Source organism: Coptis chinensis, chromosome 7 (assembly GCF_015680905.1).
Source record: "Coptis chinensis isolate HL-2020 chromosome 7, ASM1568090v1, whole genome shotgun sequence".
Classification (NCBI taxonomy): Eukaryota; Viridiplantae; Streptophyta; class Magnoliopsida; order Ranunculales; family Ranunculaceae; genus Coptis; species Coptis chinensis.
Window position 1 is genome coordinate 77,654,295 of NC_141462.1, and position 16,672 is coordinate 77,670,966.

Here is a 16,672-nt window from a genome sequence, read left to right on the forward strand (position 1 = left end):
TCTTTGAAGTGTGTGGTTGCAAGCGCCGGAACCTTAGTCCACAAAAACTCTTTTACAGAACTGAGTATAAATGTCTTCTGCAACACGAGCAAACGTGCTTTTCGGTAAACGATGGGTACCTAAAACTTCACCTCCTTCCTTCTCTTCCCTTTTCTACTCTCTACCTCGCGAACTTCAACTAATCATTTGGTGTAAGTCTCACTCATCACTTAATAGGAAATGGTCGTAGTTCTTTTTGCTCAAAAACGACGTTGAAAGGAAGGATGGGCTGGTGTATGCATTGCCAAACACCCTTCGCGCCTCCAGCCCGGACTTCCTATCCGATACTAGCCCGGTTTAAGGTATACTTTTGTCTAACACCACCGCGCAGAGGATAATCTTCGCCGCCGCCGTTTCTCCCACAGGTTGGGATTCGTTTTGAGAATCTGACGTTAAAAGACTCGATTCGTCTTAAGAATCTGACGTTAAAAGACTCGATTCGTCTTGAGGATCTGACATTAAAAGACTCACCTTGTAAATATGTTTATATTGTTGCCTTTTCCCTTTGCATTAAGTTTTGCACATGGGATTCGTGTCAAACCTCAGATGTTGCATACTTGGAACACAAACGGGCAATGGATTCCATCAGACCAACCCTAGAATTGGTTACTTTGAGTCCCTTGGGGCGGTTTGAGGATAGCCGTATGTAATAAGGGCAATTTTATTAGACCGTAGCGCGCACGATCCAGGATGGTACCGTCCTGCCCCTAACCCCATAATACATAGAGGTGAAGCCACAGTCTGGCTGGATTGGGTTAAGCCTGGAGTTTACATGACAGTTGTCTATGATTTAAGATGGTGACTCCCCTGGACATCCAGTGTTTTTCACGTATATCTCCCTTGTATGTAAATAAAACCCTTACACTCTCCTTTTCTTTAAAAAAAAAATGTGACTTTCAAGAATGACTCATACAATTGGATAGAATTTTTCGTGCCGATCATTTCGACATCTCATTCGTCCAATTCAGAGTCCAAACGAGTCATGGGTACGCATTTAGATTTTTAGGTTTAAATCAGGCTTTAGGCTTGATTTGGGCTTCGAGAAAATTTTTGGCCCAACCAAAATATCGCTTTCTCGGTCCATTTAAACCCAAAAAACCCGATAACACGCGTCACAAATACACGATTCGTCTTCCTAAAAAACCGGATCTTGCCCCCTCTCGAATTAGTCTTGCACGAGACAGGCCCACACTAAAACCAGGTCTCGCGCGAGACCCTCACAGCTCCGATCAAGATTTCCTTCCATCAGATCATCCCAATTCTCCCTCTCATCAGTAATCAATAGCCATCCTCTCTACGACCCGACCAGAATGGCCGGAAACAGGCGGATTTGTGTTGAAATTTTTTTTGGGAATTTGTTTGAAAATGGGATGTTTGCTCCATTCTTTGATCACGAAATTCACTCTAGAGGATGGGAGAGTTTGTTATATGCCAATGGAGGGCTTTATTCCAAGGATTTGGTGATGAAATTCTACGACAATGGAAGCTTTAATGGCAACCATTTTTGGGTCACCATTGAGGGTGTGCGCCATGAAGTCACACCGGTGTTGCTCTCCGGGATCACAGGCATTCCACTGGTCGACCACGTACTGACTCAGCAGCAATCCGTGTACCCACGGACTTACGACCTAATGATCGACACGCTAATCGAGGGAAAGTACAACATCGACGGGAAATGCGCGTATCAGCGCTCGGTGCGACGGAACCAGCTAGCAGTAACTCAATGGCTGGGACTGAATGTCATTGGCACCTCTAAGACTTTCTAAATAACCAAACCCCTCCTCCATTTACTCTGGGTCTTGCAGAGTAACTGCAATGATTTTTGCATTATTAAATTTCTCTGGAATGCGATCGCGACGCGTGCGGGAAAAAGGCAGCTCCTTTACCAACCATTGTGACACTTATCATGATACATTGGGGTTTTTCTAGCACTTCTCCTCATACACCTCTTGAATGTACCAACATTCTTACCATTCACTCAAGATGTAGGAACGGATTCTGGAACCCCGACGTCGCAAAGAACCATGTCGGTACAGGACCAAACGAAGATTGTTCCACCGACAACATCTTTACTGAAAATGCATTATGCAACGTATTTAATCCCATGGAAGGGCTTCGCTTAATTCAACAAGGACTGATGACATTATTCAAACGTCAGAACATTATTATCACCAACCATCTTGAATTTCAGGACCTGCGGACAATAAACGAAGAGGAACAAGCACAATTCTTGCACAGCCATAACCAATTCTTGGCAAATCACACTCTCATAATGGAGAACCACGCCGAGATTTACCAGACAGAAAGCAAAATGTTGCAACAGGCTGTTGCACGGATTGACGGCATAGAAAATCTTATAAACGGATCCCTCCCACAAAAGGATCCTCGCCGTTACTTGGGCCAATGAAACCATTTAAATTTTGCAATTTTATATTATTTATCATTTTCTTTTTTTTTTTAATTTTCGTGATGGTAATTTGTTTTACTTAATTATTCTCATCATACTCTAATATTTGTTTATCCTTGTCTAAACATGTCACATTTTTTCACACAATGGAAGCTCCAAAGATGATTCCGAACAATCTTTCCATTCATTCTTTGAATTCTCCCAAGCATATGGACATCTTTTTCGAGAGACTACATCACTCAAGTTGGTTGGAACTCTCATTCTACACCGGAGTAGACATACTCCCCGTGTTTGGCGGTTTTATTTTTATGATAACATGGAAGATCTACCGGTGTCCGGGGTTTCCCTTTGAATGGGTTTACACTACGTATTGGTAACACCCGACACGCTTTTTATGAGCCAACGGTGGCTATGGCTCTAGACCTTCCCTCCTCTTCACCGGATCTCCCCATTCAATACATGATAGAGAATGACCTTAATGACTATTCTAGGGAAGATTTTGTCTGCCCGTATGGCGATGGCCTTGCTTACGCCAAAGAACGCGGCCGGGCGGGCCGATGGCGAAATTCACTATTCCACTAGCCGCAAGATGACCATGAATGTTGGAACCGCCATGTTATTTCTTCCGAACATCATGGGGATTGGCATTTTTCCACTACATCAAAGTCGATGTAAGACATTCCATGCATTGGCCCAAAGAACATACCACCTTCGACATTGTAACTAGTAATTGAGAATCTTAAGAAGGCTTCGGTCTTTTCGGCAACACTATATCACCCCCGCCGCCATTGACTGCGGGGATAGTGAGGACGCATTTCCTCGAAGTTTGCAGCCACCTTCAGATTTGGGTAAAGGTCGACTCTATGTGTCCAACAAACAAGATAATTCGTTCTTTGTGATTTGGACATGGACACGCCTACAAGGTATCTTAAGAAAGTTCGTTCTTTTCCCGATGATGATAAAATGATAGCTCATCTAGACAATGCAAAGAAGAGGAAGTGGAGTGAAGTCCGGAAAGCTATGATAGATTGGCGGGATGCGAAGGAATGACATTTCTAGGGGACGAGGCAAGGAGGGACTATCCCCCGGTTCAAGGATGGGGCAATGTGAGTTAATGCATGTACATATTTGTTTTACGCTTTGATGTGAAATAAATAAATAACCTAACGGTGTGCTACTCTAACGATGCTTCTACTTTTATGATGTATAATATATAGTGTGTTACAATAAATTTCGTGGAAGATGTCACTTTATTTTTGCTCAAAGCCTCTCCGTGTATACTCTTTCTTCCTCTTAACACTTTGAGGACACGATGTCCGATTTGTTTGGGGGTGGTGAGAACCTTTTGCAAAAATTAGGCATGCATAGTTGTATATAGTTTACTTAATGTCTAAATAAACGTATTTAGTGACAAATTCTCGTTTCTCTTTCTATGATGAAAAATATTTAGAAATCTCACCCTAGCATCGAATTATGACTTGTTCTTAGAAACTTAATTTAATAATTATGCAATAGTTTTACATCTTTTCATGAGCATTCATGCACCGACTATCATTAAATGTACAGCTTGTGAAGAAGTTTCGGACCCACGGTTAGATAACTTAGTTTCCATATCCCGTAAGAATCTAACCAAAAAGCCAAAATGTGTGATATATGAGTAATGACACGGAGGAGTAGTTCTTCCGAATAGAAGTTCACACGCCTACTTACTTGATCACTACCCAAATCATAGAGAATTTAGGCCTTCTTTGGATCGATATAGCCAAAAATTCGCGACTGTAAAAAAAAAAAAAATATATATATATATATATATATATATATATATATATATATATATATATATATATATATATATCTAATCTAACCTTTCATTAATCCTTTCTACTTCACCAAAAAAAAAAAAAAAAAAAAAAAAATCATTACCATCTAGTAACCACAAATAAATAAGCCTACCTAGATGATGAGTATGAGAAATAGGAAAAAAAAAAAAAAAAAACTTGTCTCAAATCAAAATCAGTTACCTGTTTCAGAATCAAAAGAAATAGAAATATGTTTCCAAAAATCAAAAGAAATGTCAAGGTTAGAATTCCCCCCCAAAAAATCAAATCAAAAGGGAATACAAAAGCTTGAAAAATCCAAGTATGGAAACCCATGTTAGAAGCAGGAAAGAAAATAAGAATCTCTAGTATAAATATCTCGAAGACTTTATTCTCTCATACTTATCATTTTTTAATTTTCTATTCCATTTTCTTCTACACTACCACCTAATCCCCATAACACCTAATAAAGACCTCTAGCTCAATTAGGAATGGGATAGTGTGATAATAAGTAGTAGTTGTGACTTCTCGACCTCGGCTCCTCTAACTGTCATTGAGTATGTGAGGAAACGTGTGCCCACTGCACACTGGAGATAGCAAAGCTTGAGTGGAAAAATAAGAGAGAAATTGTGTTTCGACACATACCTGTGAGAACCTACTTAAGGACGCTTATCCAAAGGATCCTTAAACGCCCCGCTTTCAGTACATTTCATTATTAGATCACTGCATGCATGCTCATATGTAGATATTTCGATTATTGTATGTATATTAACTTGAATTTCGAAAGGATAAAATCCTTGTTTCCCCTGCTAGTGAGATGTCTAGATACCTGAGATTAATTAAGGAAACAAGCCTTAGTTACTGAGTCGTGGTAATATAAATGAAGTTTGTGAGTATCTTCTCTGGAAAACTCTCACGAGGCTATAACTCGTCCACTAGGGAATTCCTAATGGTTCAAGGCCTTGTTGCATACGGTCAATGCAACCGCACTCTGCGAAATGGGATTTAGCTTAGGACAACACATTTTTGACCACTTATCGTTTTAATGTCTCTTCTTTGCTTGAGGACAAGCAAAGTGTCTTGTTTTGGGGGTAGTGTGATAAGCACCCAAAACCGTAATATTAAACCCCGGAGAGACATAGCATTTTGGTCGATTATGTGTTTAATAATCATGTAATAATTATATTTTTGTACTTTTGCGGGGATTCCGCAATTAAAATAAATATAGTGATAAAACATGCATCAAAGCACGGGAATACTGGGGAATAATTGAAGTTTCCAATTTCGACCCCCGCGGAAGCCCAACAAAGCCCGACTAAAGCCGAAGTTTCCAAAAGAACAAAACCAAAGGCGTAGCGGGTCCACATATAAAGAAGCAAAGACAAACTTCGAAGCTCAAATCGGACAAATCTAGATGCCGACGTTGGCTAGTGAAGCCGCCAAAGTACAGAATCTGGGAATATTTGGAATTCCCACTCGACTCCCGTGAAGCCCAACAAAGCCTGACTAAAACCGAAGTTTCCAAAAGAACAAAACCAATGCGTAGCGGGCCCACATATAAAGAAGGTGAAACTTCCGAAGCTCAAATCGGATAAATCTAGATGCCGACGTTGGCTAGTGAAGCGCCATATATAGCGAGGCTGAATTTAACTCTCGCAAAGGACAAAAGTCGTAAAACGCCAAAATCGCAAGACCGCCATCGACACACTCTGGGCCCGTAAGGCATGATGAGTCAGCATAGGCAGGTGGCAAAGGATGGTTTCAATTTGATACCACCTGGCAAGAAAGAAGACACGTACCAATTCAAACCAGGTGGTTTGAATTGAAATGAGCTAACAAACAAAACATTTAATCAAAAAAAAGAAAAAAAAAAATAAAAAACAAAACTTTGATTCTCAAAGTTTTGAACGACTCAATTAGCAAACAAACAACATCAAATTAAATGGGTCTTCAGTCTCCAGCCTATATATATGAGGGGGTCGCCTTCATTATTACCCCTTCAGCATATTAATGCTTTAGCTACGCTTAGTTTTTTTTCTTCAGTACTTACATTCCGCCATTTCCATTTCAAAGAAATTTTTAAATACTATAAGTTATTTTACCCTTAATACTTGATCATTTCTTTTCTAGTTTAATTTATGTCCCGCATTTATTTACTTAATGTATACAACAAGTTTTATTATTCCTTCTATGATGATGAGCTAATCCCCTCGGGGAGGGTTATGCTGCTCGTGTGAAAATCCGGATTGACTCGTTAATATTCTAGAATCACTACTTAGGAATTAGGCATAGAATTAACATCCGGTCCCAAAATGACTGAGACTGTACAAAGTTGGAGTGCTGATGCTCCAGATATGATCTCGCTAGCGATCTAAAATGTCGCGCGACTATCCGTGTCGACACTGACTCTCCCAATTCGTCTAGATGATGTGAAATCGAGTCAGGACCTGAAATAATATACCAGAGATGAGGTATTATTGAAACTCCTTATGCTAGTGAAATGCGACCTAGAGATGTGGGCATGCACTAGGGATCAATACTCGACGTCGTCTCCGAAACGAGACGAACTAGAGATGTAGTGATTTGGTAATAAAAACTGTTGAAAAATGATTCTTGCATGAGCATGATTAACTCTCTCCCTGTTTCTCTAATTTTGTTTACCTACATTTAATCGCCGTAGTAATTTACATTACCGTTAATTTAATTAAAACCAACTAAAAAGAAACCTAAAAATCCTACTCACTAAAAGTTGTAATTCCAGTTGTGAACCTATCTGAGCCCTAAGGTTTGGACGATCCCTTACTCGACCTATCCTACCAATCCCACGTGAGTAAGGTAACTTGACTAAAATGTACGACTATACGGACGTTGGAATTTGGACTTGGACTTGGGTCTTTGGACTTCGGACTTTGGGACGTGGGTATGGACCTCGGACTTAAGAAAATAAGTAACTGAAAACCAAATAAACGTTCGCATAAAATAGCGTTTATCAGTATGCACTAATACAAATTTTTGCAATGTAGAGTCGTCGGAACTTAGTTAAAAAATGGACGAAGAAATCCGAAGCGAAGAATTTGTTGATTGTTTTTTTAATGAAGAAAAAAATGAGAATTATGTAGAGATTGATGAGATGGAAAATCAAGGAGGAATGTAAGAAGAAGATGCAGATGTAGTAGACATCACGAGTTACTATACCGAAGACGACGAGATAGCAAATGAGTATCGTTTTTATGTTACTATGGAGTTCCAGTCCAAAGAAGAAGCATATGATTTTTACAATCAATATGCAAAACATGAGGGATTTAGTATCCGGAGATCATCAACATGTAAATCTAGGTCTCATTTGAATGAGTTAATTGGTCAGATGTTTTGTTGCTCTCTTGAAGGATTACAGAATGCTCAAGGAGATTTAGGAGAAAGAACGAAGGTTCGCACAGATACAAGAATAGGATGCAAAGCGATGATGTCAATAAGGAAAAGAAATAAGAAATGGGTTGTCAAACAAGTAGTTCAGGAGCACAATCATAATCTAGTGACTCCAAGCAAAAGACACAATCTTTGATCTCATAAGAAAATGACTGGTGGGCAGCAGCAAGTAGTTCAGAATATGAGTGTCGCTGGTGTCAAAGTAAAACTCCTTATGAAGTTCATGTCTCAGGAAGCTGGTGGGAGTCATAATGTCGGTTTCAATTGAAGAGATGCGTTGAATTGTTTAAGCTTAAAATGTCAAAAAGAACTTGAAAATGGAGATGTCGCTGCTCTACTTGACTACTTTGAGCGTCAACAATCAGAGAATCCCTCCTTTTTCTATATAATGCAGGCTGATTCAGAGAGTTGCATGACTAACTTTTTTCTGGGCTGATGCTAGATCTAGAATTGACTACCACCATTTTGGTGACGTGGTTTGCTTTGATCATACATATGGGACAAATAAATACAGTATGCCATTTGTCCCCATATATTGTCGGTATCAATCATCATTTTCAGACTGTATTATTTGGTGGCGCACTTCTTTATTCAGAAACAAAAGAGTCTTTTATTTGGGTAATGAAAACATGGATGAGGGCAATGGGTGGTAAGCAACCGAACGTAATTCTCAAGGATCAAGAGTTAGTTATTGGATCGGAGGAGCTATAGAATATGTTCTGTCGGGTACTCGCCATAGGTATTGCTTGTGGCACATAACACAAAATGCTCCTAAGCATTTGCCTCATTCGGTTATGGGAAATACTGCTTTTACTTGCAATTTTAATAATTTTTTGTATGGAAATGAGACTTTGGAAGAGTTTGAATCTAACTGGAAGTTACTGCTTGAGAGTTATGAATTGAGGGAGAACAAATGGGTAGATAATTTGTATAGAAAACAAGAAAAGTGGACATCAGCTTATGCACGTGATATTTTTTGTGGATCTATGTACACAACATAGAGAAATGAAAGCATAAATGCATATTTCAAAGACTATGTTGAAGAAACAATGTCTTTATACAAGTTTGTGAAACAGTATAAACAAGCTGTAGTAGACAGAAGGGAGAAAGAAAATGATGCCCCACAACAAACTATATGAAACCAGTTTTAAAGTTTTCAGTTGGTATTGAAAAGGATGCAGCTGAGTTTTATACAAGGTCATCAGTTTTTAAAATGTTTCAAGATTAGTTTGTTCAAAGTATTTCCTACCGTCACAAAAAAATTTGAAGAGAATGGCGCAATGGTTGTTTACAATGTATGGAGAGAAGACTGTGAACAGTTAGTTCGTACACTCACATTTGATTCTTCTAACATAATTGCAAAGTGTAGCTGTCAGTTATTTGAGTTTGCAGGATATTTGTGTAGGCACGTGTTGAATATTTTCTTAGTTGAAGATGTTCGTAAGCTTCCAACACATTACATTATTAAAGGTGGACAAGAGACGCTAAGTTGGGGTTTGTAATTGATGCTCATGGTGAAAAGATGCAAGCTGATTGTCATGAAACCGTCACTGTTCGGTATAGCAAACTTTGTCAAGAGGCAATTAATATTGCAGCAAAAGATTCAACGTCAAAAGAAATGTATTTGGTAGCAATTCAGATTTTGCAGAATGCAAGAAAAGAAGTTGAAGTTGCATATAAACAAATGTCAGTTCGATCAAATAAGGATTTCGTTGAAGAAGTAAAAACTACTAAAATCCAAGAATATACATAGATTTGTTCACACAAGAGCAAAAGCATTTACTCGATCTACTTGTTGCTAAGCATAAAGATAGAAAAAAATGAATCACGTCATGTATGGACAAGCCTCCCAAGAAGAAGAGAAGTCCTAACTCGTAGACATAAAAAAAGTCAAGTCCTAACTTGAAGATATCAAAAAGATCTAAGGTGTTTTCCAGGTATTTACTAGTCACTATTTTTTTTTCACGTTGATGGAACCATTAAATTTTTTATACTGACTAATATATATCAAAAACTTTGGTTGCAACAAGTAGCAGTACAAGGACTCTATCTTATGATGGACCAATAAAGCAAGAGATTGGTGGTAAGTAACTATATTTTTTACTGCATATATAAATACTCGCAGTCTTATTACTTGGTTCCTGCTGTACTGTAAGATAATACATATTATGAAATTTTTGGGTGTATAGTTTGTGTAGGATAAGGTCTGCAAGACTCTCCTATAAGAATTGATGATCAATTAGAGACTTTGGAACAACCAATTCAATTAAATGTTAGAAACTTGAAGAACTAGGGAGGAGGTATTGATCTATCATATCTTTAATTGGTTACACTATTATTTCTTTCTAACCAATATTATTTGTTTGTTGTGGCAGCCATCAATATCGTCCATCCAACTTAACAAATTTTGAGTTTAGTTCTTTGAGTGAGGTAATATTAGTCTGACATTATATGATGTTAACAATAGTTGTGATATGATGTGTTTAACTTTGCTACTTTGATGAACTTCTCAGAGTTCCCACCTGAGAGACAAGCAAACATATTCAACTATGGATGGACATAGTTTTACAACTTTGGGTGACAATGATTTGCAATGCCCATTCTCAGTTGTTGCACCTAGCAATCAACTCCACCAATTCAATCCGTTTTTTTTTTCATTATCAATTCAAATATTTGCAATATGTTTTCACAAAATAAAATTAGTAATGCTCGAATGAATAGCGGTCTCTAATGCTTGGACAACTTGGAAGGTTTATTGATAACCAGTATTACGTTGCGAATAGTAATGTGTATCCCCAAAGAACTACTATTCTTTCTCAAAACCCCCATTATGGACTAGTATGCTCTTAACTTTTAATTCTATAAACTACTTTTGGTGAAATGGTTACCATGGACTGCTTGGACAACTTGGAAGGTTTGTTGATAACCAGTATTATGTTGCGAATAGTAATGCGTATCATAAAAGAACTACTATTTTTTCTCAAAACCCCCATTATCGACTTGTATGCTTTGAACCTTTAATTTTATAAACTACTTTTGGTGAAATGGTTACCATAGACTGCTTGTATTTCACATGGAACAATTTTTAAGCGTAACGAAAGTTCGCATCAAGGTCATGGAATTTTTTTTCTAGATCTGAATGACCCAAATCGTTAAGTGCCTTATTTTGCAATCTATGTATCATGTTTTACGTGATGCTCCTCTTTACAAACTTAAATATGTTAACACCAATTCTTAATTTCATGTAGGAACAATCATTATGAACAATGAATTGGTTATCAGAATCTGAAGAAGTCATCCAACACTCTTAGATAAATGTTTTAGTGTCGTATTAGATTTTCCTAAATTGTTTCAACGCAACAGTTCAATTATTTAGTGCATGATTCACTTGGACCTATTGATGATTATTTAGAATGTGATAATTATTCGGATGTCATATTGATTTATTGATGTAATTGTGCGTGCTTAAGCTTATACTAGATTTTAATGAGGTCCTTGTCATTTTTTGTAATTTCTTCTATATTGAATTTATAATTCTCTATCACAACCTCCGAGTGTTGATCCAATTTAAAATGAGCATTCTATATAGGATATAATAAAACAATAGATTGAAATTGTATTAATCTCAAGTCATCTGAGTTTCATTCCTAGTAGTAAAACACATTAATTGCAACGACGGCCAAACTTGTCAACATAATTAGGAGACAATGGTTGACAACACGTTCATAGCCCTTGTGATGACAAATTAATAGAGTGATGCATCACTTTCAAATCCGAAGTGTATGTTTGGGTGGGAAGAAGATAGTCTTTTATTTTTCGGTTAGGAAAAGAATTTGTTTAGGAAAGGATTTGGAAGAAATAACACATTCTTTCTCTTGCCGATTTGCTTGGTTTAATTTCAAAAACAAAGGATTTTGATTGCTATATTTTCGGTGACAAGGAAGAAAACAGTGTTAATGAGTTGTTATCTAATCTCAATCCTAAAGAAGATCTAACGTGATAGTGTGTACCCACACAAGTTACCTTGTGCGTTAACCTTTCTGAATCCGGACTCTAACATAAGGTTGTGTGTGTTTAGTGGCAAACCTCTAGTGGGAAAATATTATATTTGCCAGCATTTTCCCACTCGAGTTTTGCTAGGCTAATTTGTAGTGCGAAATTTTCAGTTTGCCAGTGTTTGTTTGCAAAAATTTCTAGTGGGAAAATATGAGATTTGCTAGTTTTGCTAGTGTTTGTTTACATGGTTTTTTTCCCATGGCAAATAATTTTTCAACTTTTTGGAAATATATATTTTTTTGTTTTCAAACTCAATAGAGTCTAAAAAAACTAAAAATAAAATACAAAATAAAGATAATTAAAGACAATACAACTCATCATTAATAGTAATAGTGTCTTTTGAAACAACCATAAAATAAAGTCAAAGTGCAGTAGACCTTAACAACCATTGTTATCCAAACACATATAAAATGTCATTGTGCCTTGGATAAATTTTATTTCTATACTTTCCCATACTCGGATCACGTGTTATGGCTTGATCCCAAACCTCGTTGCTAGCTATGATCTTTTGTTCTTCATAACTCCATTCAAACCCCTGTTGCATAGTTACACTAGCAATATCACTTGCTATCCATCGTAAGGTCTTCACTCGCTGAGTTACATGACTAATAGTCAAGTCGATACCAAATGCAAATGTGTTTTGGAGTGTTTATCTTGCACGCTATTTTGATATTAGAAGAAATTCATTCTCATTCTTATGACCTAGAAGTACCTGTTATGAAATGTATCGATAGGAACATTGTCCATCTTAGTTGTCCATCGCATTGTCATATCTAATTAATAAGCATACAAATTAGAAAATGGCCAGAGAACATACAATTAATTTTACAACATACAAAATGGCCACAAAAATGTTGTCATATTTAACATCTTAACCTATGGTTGGAACCCAAACAAACACTTTATCCCATTTCTTTAGTTGAATCCTATAAGATTTGAAAATTTTAAAGTGCATTGAGTAGAAACACAAGTTCAGTAGAAGCTCGATCACCTAGTCTCCAAATCTTAAAATAGTGACTTTCACCAAACACCTACTTTTGGCATGTACCTCATTCTCTCATATTCTACCCACCGCCAACATAACATAACAAATGCATTATTTCAAACTATGACAGAACTGTCCAAAACCACCCCTCCTCGCGAAAAACATAAACCAACTCAAAACTATCTAATACATGCAAGTACAAATAAACAAGTAATCACCAATGATATAAATAACAACACTCAACAAACCAAACATAAACAATCATTCCAACTCTGACAAACTCAAAACTACCATAAAATCTATTGTTACTGATCTACAACTCTGACAAACTCATTGACAAACTTCGACAAAATTTGTGGGTGGCATGTTCCAGCAGCAGCCACCACCGCCAGCACCAACAACAATTGACAACTACTAAACTACACCACACACCACCACCAGCAGTAGCACACCACACACCACTACATTACACACTTCACACCACCACACACCATCAGCAACAGCAGGAATAACAGCCACCACCACCACACACTACACCACTCAACACTCAGCACTCACCACCACCACACTACATTACACCACACCACACACACACACACACACACACACACTTCACCACTTAGCAGCAGCAACGCACACATACACACTTCAACACTTACCACACACTACACCACTCACCACTCACCACCACCACACTACACTACACACACACACACACACACTTCACCACTCAGCAGCAACAACACACACACACACACTACAAAACTCACCACTCAGCACTCACCACCACCACACTACACTACACCACACACTACACACACACACACACACACACTTCACCACTCCACCACACACACACACACACACACACACACACACACACACACACACACACACACTTACTTCACCACTCCTCCACACTTCACACCACCACACACATACTTAACAATAATATATCATAGTAATAGTTATACCCAAAATATAGTTGCAAAAGACCTATATAGTTAACAACAAGTCCACTTAAAATATAGTTGCAAAATATATTTAACAACAAATCCACTTAACATAAATCCAAAAAAAACAAAGTAATAGCCAAAATATAGTTGTAACTTGCCAACTTAAAACCTTTTTAACAAGGTTGCCTCAAAGACCTGCTTGGTGTAGCTTCCTAAACAACCAAGCAGCCTTGATATCCTCTTCAAGGCCCAAGAAGACCTCCATTAGCTTATCATCGACTGCTAGCAAGTCAAGTGACCTTAGGTAAAGTTCCGGATTCATATCCGAAAGAGAATGCAAAGCATCCTTCAACAATTCTATTGGCTTTGGGGCAACTACTACTAGTATAAGTTCTGGTGGTTTCAAGGCCTTGGCTAATTCAACTACCGCATCAGTGAATACCTTAAATGAAGGAGGTTCGGGTATATCCTCAAAGAACCGAGACTTCCTAGATTTCTTGGCAGTAGGTGTAGTGGTATTCTGAACACTCTCAGTTTGAGAAGTAGCAGCACCACCAACTTCGCTCTCAGCAACTTCAGGTGCATCACCCCCACCTCCTTGGGTTTCTTCAACATTATCTAAACAAGTTATAGAAACAAAAAGTTAATTTCATATCAAGTTAGATGCACAAAAATCAACTCTATTTACTTCAAAATCAACTAACCTCTTGAATCTGTTTCCATATCATTGAACCCAGTATTGCCCCCTTCTCCAGTTGCATGGCCATTCCAAAAAAGAATACAACATTCATCATAGAAGGGAAACATCTTCTGCTTAAGACTACTTGCCCCAGGATGAGCCTATATCCCACAATATATCAATCAATATGACACCCCAAAAATTTACAAAGAAAATATATATAGAATATTTTATTACCTTTATGTAACTCTCCCATGCATTATCATCCGCATCAATTCTCTTGGTCTCTTTGTTGAAAGCTAAACCAAACCCACTAGTATCGACTACATGTTTGGCAACTAACCAAGCAACCTTCATTGTTTTCAACCTTGATTTTACATTGTCAGATACAGGATTCATGCCAAGTCGTGAATTGATTTCATCAGCAGTACGCTTCAAACTTTCTTTCCTCCACCCATTATCAACCCTCCTGCCCCCATTAGCTAACTTCTCTAACAATACCTTTACCAAAATGGTTTCCATGTTAGGAAACCATCTAATTTGGGATGATCTCTTCTGTTTTCTATTGTCAACACCATTCAAAGGAGTACTCACACCACCTACCATACCTAGTTTGAAGCAATGAACCAATGATGAACATATCAAACAGCAAACAAACATAAACAATAAACAATATTACATATCAATAAAAGTACAAAACTATAGAAAAAGGCCGAGACAATAAAATATTATAAGTAGTTAAACCATAATAAATATTATGAGAATGCTCTACTCATGCCAATAATAAAAAAATAATGTTAAATGTTATTCCATGGCAAACAAGAAATTCAAAGACAAATATACACAGTGAAATGCAAAACAAACACAAAAACAAAAAGGAATACGTCGAACAAGAATGAGGAAGAAATGTCATTGTCATGTTCTACGTGAAGAACGGTCAAGCATAGAACCTGACAACGACATTTCTTCCTCATTCTTGTTCGACGTACTCGCCATCGCTGCTTTATAATTCCCTCTTTCTTCTGATTTTACGTTCCGCCTGACATAAAACGCCCAAAACAATGCCCAGCCCTCTGTTGACCATCCAAACTATTTTGCCACACTTGTATGAACGAGACAAGGTCAGTTTCCTAAAACCCTTTACATTTCTAATCTCAAACCATGTTCATAACTAAACCCAATCTTAAACTACTAAAAAATTTAATACAACAACTTATTATTCCTAACTACACACAGAAAACAATTTATGTAGATGTGAAAATGAAATGGAAAAAAGATTCATTTTATGATAATATTGAAATCATATATAAATCCCAAGAATTAAAACCAATCATTGCTTTAAAAAACTGCATTGTTCAAAAACTAGATAAATTTATACCCATTTATGCTGTCACACAACCCTCCGAAATGAAACATCAAACAATTTAAGCAATTCTAAAATCATCATAACAATATAAGATATCAAATACATAATCTAAACATAGAAATACGAACCCACTATTTCAAAGAAACCTAAAAAGATCCAAACACAACCAACCCACCATTTATACTAAAAAATGTGTACCTCAAGTGTTGATTTCCAGCAAATAATCCTCCAAAATCTTTATGTAAATTGAAAATAAAGAAAGAAAAACTATGAAGAAGAGATAGAGAACGACCGAGAGAAGTGAGAGAGGACAGCAGCAAATTATTGTTGCCCTAGTGGGAAAATACAGAGTGGCAAAAGAGTTTAGGGGGGGAGCTGGATTCTATTTTCCCATTTCTAGTGGGAAAATTTTGTTTGCAGGCAAATAACGAATAGTGTTTGCCAGTGTCCTTAAATACACCCAAACACTTGGGAAAATAAAATTTGCCACTAAACAAACACAGCCTAAATAGTTTTGAGAAAAACCCTTATGGTATAAATAATACCAAACATCTAAATACAAATCAATTTTGGATTTACTCAAGCCAAAAATGGAAAAAAGAATTACCAAAAACCAAAAGAATTAAAATATGGTAAGTCATTACAAGAGGAAACTTCCATAATTTTTGTTTCTCATTCTTTCTTTAAGCTATTTTTTTTTTGTTTATGTTTTAAATGAGATAATGGCTTTTTTAAAAATTTTACCAAACAATTTTTTTTAATATACAAAATCGATTATGGGACTCATAATTTATTATATGTCATAAAATAAAATGAATTATCATAATGGTTTCAAACGGCCCCTAATTATTTATCTAAATTTTCCAAAATGCTTTCACACTTTGGGTTGTGTACCGTAAAATAACTAGAATGTAAAAAATATGAGCACGAGTGCGCTTAGT

General features: G+C 37.0%; 1 pseudogene; it reads left to right on the forward strand.

Annotated features, from left to right (window-relative positions):
- Positions 1 to 7,501: 7,501 nt before the first annotated feature.
- LOC147489047 (protein FAR1-RELATED SEQUENCE 5 pseudogene) lies at positions 7,502 to 8,400 on the forward strand (annotated as a pseudogene).
- The last annotated feature ends 8,272 nt before the right edge of the window (positions 8,401 to 16,672 follow it).